Raw genomic sequence first — 7500 nt, 5'->3', positions numbered from 1 at the left:
AACAAGCAACACGGGGAACTTCTACTCGAAAGTAGTAATACGCACGGCAGCTAACGATTATTGCTGTAGGGTTCTGAGACACTGAGCGTGTGTATTTAAAGTGCGTGTATGCTTGTGCGTGCGCGTGTCTGCGCGCATAAACATGAAAAGTGACTGCAAAACCATAAAGATGTCCATGTAAGTGTTTTAAAGCAGGACAAAATGTTTGGGCTCTATAAGGACATCGCACGAAGCATTTTCTTAATGTTGCAGGGACATGCAGAGGAGGGCGTCTCTCGAACACACACGAAAGCACCTACCATTCTTTTAAAGTGCTTTCCTTTGCTTTTAAAGCATTACACACACACACACACATACACACACACACATGCACACACACCAGAGATGTGACGGAAAACTATAAGAATAATTGAATCGCTTTAAAAATAAATCGTCAGTCACGCAAAGGAAGAATGAAATAAAAAAAACAATTCACGAGTCACTGATAAGCATATCAATTAGGGTTGTCAGGCTGGGAAGTTCACTTGCTGAATAATTATTCACACATCATAAATGTTTTATTGACATCAAAATTGTTTTATTGACCGACCGACCTCAAGTAACCTGAAGTCGCACTGATGCTGCACACATCAAAACTGAAGAGAGAGAGAGAGAGAGAGAGAGAGAGAGAGAGAGAGAGAGAGAGAGAGAGAGAGAGAGAATTCAGTAACCAGAACTTACAGTATAGAGAAAATTTTACAAAAACTTACAGTATAGAGAGAGAGATGAGAAAGTTCAGTAACAAGAACTTATATACGGAAAAATTACAAGAGAGAGAGAGAGAGAGAGAGAGAGAGAGAGAGAGAGAGAGAGAAACAAAATTCAGTAACCAGAACTTATATATGGAAAATTTATTTTCCAAACTATGAGAGAGAGAGAGAGAGAGAGAGAGAGAGAGAGAGAGAGAGAGAGAGAGAGAGAGAATTTTAATGTCCATTCAAAACAATTAACAATGTTTATGGTTAGTGAGCAAGAACAAAATAAAAAGGATTAAATTTTACAAAATATATGTGGATTTCATGAAAAACTCGGTAGATAAAAAATAAAGCTGTATCAAAATTGAGTTTATAAGATATGACAAATACAGAGGAGTGCAAGTCAAAAGTGATTACAGCAAGAACAAACTCAGAAGAAATGAAAGTTTGTGAGAATTATACCAAATAAGATGTTTTAGAGAACAACATGAAATTCCAGGCTTGTAAAGGCCTTAGAAAAATTAACACATTCTGCTGGAATATCGTCAATTACCACAACTTCCCTTGAGGGAATTACAACTGATACTAAGTTTAATAAGAGGAAATTACCAGGAATATCGAAATAAACGTCTAATGGAACAACTACTGGAATCAGGAAAGCGTGACACTCAAGGCGATATTAAAAAAAATAACGATTTTATATCAGAAAGTGGAAATCACAAATTGATGCTTTAGTAAACCAGTTTCCGTTTGTCATTGTTACTTATTCCACGTGATTTAATGGCCACAGCGACCTCTGAACGTCTTTACTCCTAATATTTTTTGACACACTCTCGTAACCAAAGTAGTAAATGAAGAAATTCTACTTCCCCAGCAAGATTCGAACCATCTAGAAGTCCGGGCTTAGTCTCCATAGAGCCACCAGGGTGTAAAGGGTTAAGTACTAACCTTAAGGCGGTTTCACATGAACATCTTTTATAATCTTCGGCAAAACTCTGGACCAAGTAAATAAAAATCGATTGATTCGTTATCGTGAACTAAGCGTCACAATTAGCCTAAACTGGTGACAGAGACGAAGCTATCTAAGACATAATAGCCTGCGCGTCATCCATCTCTTGAGGACATGGAATATTATTCTGACTTGAATATGGACATAGGAATTCTGCCTTTTTAGTGTTCTGAAAAGAAAACTATTTTGCCGGCTTTGTCTGTCCGTCCGCACTGTATTCTGTCCGCCCTCAGATCTTACAAACTACTGACGCTAGAGGGCTGCAAACTGGTTTATTGATCATCCACCCTCCAATCACCAAACATACCAAATCGCAGCCCTCTACCCTCAGTAGTTTTTATTTTATTTTTTTTTTTATTAAGGTTAAAGTTAGCTATAATCGTGCGTCTGGCAATCGATGTAAGCCAGGCCACCTCAGGGCCGTGGTTAAAGTTCCATGGGCCGCGGCTCATACAGCATTATACCGAGACCACCGAAAGATAGATCTATTTTCGCTGGGCTTGATTATACGCTGTACAGAAAACTCGATTGTGCCGAAGAAACTTCGGCGCATTTTTTACTTGTTTATTCACATAACTATCATAACAATACAATTTCAAATTCACCACAGACAGCACAAATGAATGTTTTCTAATCAAAAGTCAGTTGCTGTAGACCGTCCTTATGGAGAAGATAATTACTAGCAATTCGTGTGCTGGGCATGGAACCTGGATTCAGTAGATAAGCCATTCACAAAGCAAGTTATGAAGGAGAAGACTATCACATATCCTTTAGGATTAACTCCAACCAAACTGGCCTTTCCAAATCTCTCTTCCATATAATAAAAAATATTTAACGTTTTTCCCACACTAAAATTCATGGGAACCGAGGATGCCTAAGGCATTTTTTTTCTGTATACCATATTTTAAAGTTAGGGGCACACTAATCCTCCAGTAAGTACTAATGTACATACAAACACAAACGCACACACACATATATAATATACTATATATATATATATATATATATATATATATATATATATATATATATATATATGTGTATGTGTGTATATATATATACTGTATATAGTGCCTTCAAGGTTGATATAAGTTTATAAAGATATCAAAATATAAATATATTATGACAGAATATATATATAGAAAAACATTCAAGTAAAATTTAAAAAATAAGAAGAGATTTTGGAAAAAAATATATAATCAAGAATATAATTTTTCAAAATTACATTCAGCATAATAAAGTAAGAACAAATAGATTAAATACCAAACCAGTAAAAAAAATACCAGGTTCTGTACCAAATCTTTCGCGTTAACTTCAACATTAAAGCGAAGTAAAACGAGTACCCCCTTCCAAATGGTACGCTTGTTTTCACTAAAAACCAGAGAACGACAGAGTAAAAAAAGGGTGAAAAGACCGAGCTTTCAATGACATCCTTAGGAGAAAGTTCAGGCAAAAAAAAAAAAAAAAAAAAAAAATCACTGCACACCTTAATATAAAATAGGCGATTTCTAAACTCATTCACAACGGGCAAGAACATTTTTTTTGGGGGGGGTGGAAGAAGGAGGAGGAGGAGGTAGGAGCCAGGGTTCAGTTCCACCGCTTTCAAGCAACCCGGGCCAAGTTGGCGAGCTACCCTTAAAAGGCCATGTGAATTTAAAAGCCTAAGGAAAACCTTCCTTAATAAGGCAAGCGAAGTGAAACTGCTACTACCCACTATGTGGGGCGCAATGCCACCTCACGCCAGGAGGAGGAGGAGGAGGAGGAGGAGGAGGAGGAGGATGTCCCTCATACCTCCTCTCCTCCTAGGCCCCTTCCCAGCATCCTCAGGGACGTTCACCCTAGCCAGGATGAATGAACGGGGATTAGTGATACCAAGTAAGGAGAAGGGTTTTATGCTTTAATGCCTTTTAACTACAAATGTCCCAAAACTTTCATTTACTCGCAATAAGGTACATCGCAGAAACACTTTACTGGAACAAAAGTGAATGACAAGAGTGGTACAAAGAGTTTCAAGTTGCAGGAGGAAGTTGCATGCAACGAATCTGCCCTCTTAAAAAATCAGCCCTTATTTGGTAACTTGTTCTCTCGGAGAAGGAAACGAAAATGTATTTGCTGTTAGAGATGAGAATGGCTCGCTTTTAAGAAACGTAGGCATGAATGAACTGTGCGGGACTTTCACCATTTTTTTGTTTTTCTTTTTTGTTTTTCTTTTTCGTAGTTCATCATTTTCGAACCTATTTCTAAGGCGAGAATTGTTCGCCATATTTAGCATGACATTCAATCCGCTCATCCTGCGTTTCATTGAGAGAACAAATGGACATTCAATTAAAGCAGCAAATGAATTTAACTTTTTTTTTTTAATCAAATGAAAAATAGTAAGGATTTCTCTTATAACCTGAATAATGAAAGACAGATATATATATATATATATATATATATATATATATATATATATATATATATATATATATATATATATATATATATATATATATATATACATATAACATTCTACTGTACCCTTCCTGTCGACACTAAACAGACCGAGAAAAAAAGAGCAAAACTTGTCTTTTACGGTTTTTACACAATTTACTCTAGTCTCGAAGCGGAATTAACTTTAAACCGCCACATAAGGGAGTTGAAAGTAGCGGGTCAATTTCCATATTGGGAAAGCAGCAAAGATGGCAAAATTGCCGTACGGCGACGTGTGTGTGTGTGTGTGTGTGTGTGTGTGTGTGTGTGTGTGTGTGTGTGTGTGTGTGTGTGTGAGGAACTCGGTTGGGGCGTCAGAGCATGAATGACTAGGACGTCTTGTTGACGATCACAGGTGCACATGAGTCGTTTACACGTGAACGTATATTTTGGTTCTCTGAAAGAGCTGAATGAATGTTGCCGGAGAAACGGCCGACTGTCGGCTCCCCCATCCCGTAAATAAACATTCTGGCTTGGAATGGATGTTTACATGTTTGCGTGGAGGTGTTCATTCATCCATATGGGTGTTACGTAAGGAACGCTATCACAAACACACACACACAAACACATACACAAACAATCATACAAGAATAATATTAATTACAAAGTTTCCTTTTTTTCCCAGCCATGAAAATACAAACAACGCTCTCTCTCTCTCTCTCTCTCTCTCTCTCTCTCTCTCTCTCTCTCTCTCTCTCTCTCTCTCTCAAGAATAATATTAATTAAAAATTTTCTTTTCACTCTAACAAGCACAATGAAGACAATGAAATTATAAATAGGGACTTTGTGAACAATTACTTTTTCAACAAAAAGAAATATTCTATCACATTTCTTACGATGACGCTGTTGTTAAAAAAAACATTTAGTTGACACTTCTGACAAATATTTCAGGCCCTACACTACTACAAATCATAAAAAAAATTCTACATTTCTTCATTATATCTTTTCGCAAAAAAAAAAAAAAAAAACTGACCCAAATATCAGTGTCCTCGTAAATCTGCCCTCACCCCCCTTGTCTAGGAAGTCTGACTGAAACTGTGAGTGCAATATATCGGAAGCGACACCCATCTCCTGTGAAACAGTCCAATTTCGTTCTTATGTGATAGGATTGGATCGAGGCCTCTCGGGAAACTGATTCAATTTCTGGAAGACGGGAGGAGTCCTACGGCGGAGGTGGTGATCGGGGAGAATGATGGACAGGAAGAGAAAATGGAAAGAAGCAGAGGTATGAGAGATAACCGATAAAAAGGGATCTCGTATATAGGCAACGTTACCTGGGTATTGATGGGCAAAATAGACTGCATCACATGATGGAAGATGAAAGAGATAATTCCCATATATATATATATATATATATATATATATATATATATATATATATATATATATATATATATATATATATATATATATATATATGTATATATATAATATTTATATACATACAAATATTATATATATATATATATATAGTTATATATATGATATTATATTCAAACTATATAGTATATATATATAGATATTTATTCATAATATATATTATTTCAACTTTACTACATACAAATTGTTCTGCACATTAGTACAATTACTAACATGACTTCATTCAAACTGGATGGTATAAGTGAGATATTTATCCAAAAAAGTTGCGCTCTAGGACAAACAGTCCTCATTCTCAAGATACCATCCAATATATATATATATATATATATATATATATATATATATATATATATATATATATACACATATATATACATAAACACATATCTACAGTATATATATATATATATATATACATATATATATATATACAGTATATATATATATATATATATATATATATATATATATATATATATATAAAGTATGTGTGCATGTGGGCTTATGTTTGTTATCATGCCAGCTGGTGGAGACGGAACAAAAAGTACTGACCAAGAGCTTTCGCTTAATGCACTTCCTGAGGAGATGTCTTACAGAAAAGCTCTTGGTTAACACTGGTTTCTCTCTTTCTTCCTGGCCTGTTGTTATACTGACTTTGCACGCTACAGCAATTAACTCATCGCCTATGTATGCATAAATATATATATATATATATATATATATATATATATATATATATATATATATATATATATGTGTGTGTGTGTGTGTGTGTGTGTGTGTGTGTGTGTGTGTGTATCATTAGTTTAGTCTTCATTTGTACCCAAAATAAAGGAATTATACGAAGTGGCATCCTGATAAATTTTTAGTCAAAAACAGCTGTAAAATAAATGTGCTTTATACATAATCCCAAGAATTCCAGTGGTAGAAATATATCAAACATCCAATCAGCGACAGATAGTTATCATATTGATATAATAATATAACGATTTCGGCAACAATTACGAAAGAGGGGGAATGGCTTCTAATACAAAACCTAATTAAATTCAAGGTAGTCCAAACCTTCGGCCGGATTCAGTTATCATTATCCCCAAAACCTTTATAAAAGGTCTTGACACAATGTATTACCTAACAAAACAAGTAATGAATGCGCCGAGGTTTCTTCGGCGCAATCGAGTTTTCTGTACATCGTATAACCAAGGCCACCGTAAATAGATCTATCTTTCGGTGGTCTCGGTATAATGCAGTATGAGCCGCGGCCCGGTGGTGGCCCAACCCACATCGTTCCCAGAAGCACGATTATGGATAACGTTAACCTTGAATAAAATAAAACCTACTGAGGCTAGAGTGCTGCAATTTGCTATGCTTGATGACTGGAGGGTGGCTAATCAACATACCAATTTGCAGCCTTCTAGCGTCAGTAGTTTTTAAGATCTGAGGGTGGACAGAAATATGCGGACGGACAGACAAAGCCGGCACAATAGTTTTCTTTTACAGAAAAAAAAAAAAAAAAAAAAATAGCATTCTGAAAATTAACTGTTTCTAATTCGGGTAATTAGGTCAGTCAACTATTCACAGAGCTCCATGTACGCGACAATTTCATCTCGGCAGAAATGCTAATGTTTAATTTCTTGACCTATCTCCCAATTCCACTATTCTAACCACAGCTGACACACGCACGATATGCTGAGCAAAAAACCCACAGTAAAATATGTATTTTCTCATTCTCCTCTTTAAGGCAATTTTATTCTTCAAAACAAGCACACAACAACAATTGTTTTTAAAGCCTTTGAAGAAAAGGACATCTTGATGAAAGTTCTGTCGTGCGCGTGTTGATAACTTACATTCGCCATCTTGGGAAAAGATGGAAATGGGATATTAAAAAATGAAGTCAACTAAAAAAAA

The sequence above is a fragment of the Macrobrachium rosenbergii genome, chromosome 4, assembly GCF_040412425.1.
Source record: "Macrobrachium rosenbergii isolate ZJJX-2024 chromosome 4, ASM4041242v1, whole genome shotgun sequence".
NCBI lineage: Eukaryota > Metazoa > Arthropoda > Malacostraca > Decapoda > Palaemonidae > Macrobrachium > Macrobrachium rosenbergii.
Note: the sequence above shows the minus strand (reverse complement) of the source record.